Genomic DNA, 350 nt, shown 5'->3' with positions numbered 1-350 from the left:
GGCAACGGCGCCAAAAACTTGGTGGACGAAATTGTGATCACATCAATGTAGTATTCTTTGTTGTTGTATGGAATCATTATTATGGCTCTTTGCTATGTGTGGACACAACTCCGTTCAACTAGCCAGCAAGTGTACTGGGTCGTCCACGTAATAAACCTTACGTGAGTAAGGGTCGATCCCACAGAGATTGTTGGTATGAAGCAAGCTATGGTCATCTTGTAAATCTCAGTTAAGTGGATTCATAGGGTCAAATGTAATTGGATTAGATAATTTAAAAGATAAATAAAATAAAAAGGGATAGAAATACTTTTGTAAATCAATAGTGGGAAATTCAGATAGGTGTGTGAAGA

The sequence above is a fragment of the Arachis duranensis genome, chromosome 4, assembly GCF_000817695.3.
Source record: "Arachis duranensis cultivar V14167 chromosome 4, aradu.V14167.gnm2.J7QH, whole genome shotgun sequence".
In the NCBI taxonomy this organism is placed as follows: domain Eukaryota; kingdom Viridiplantae; phylum Streptophyta; class Magnoliopsida; order Fabales; family Fabaceae; genus Arachis; species Arachis duranensis.
The sequence above is the reverse complement of the archived record's forward strand: the minus strand, read 5'-3'. Positions refer to the sequence as shown.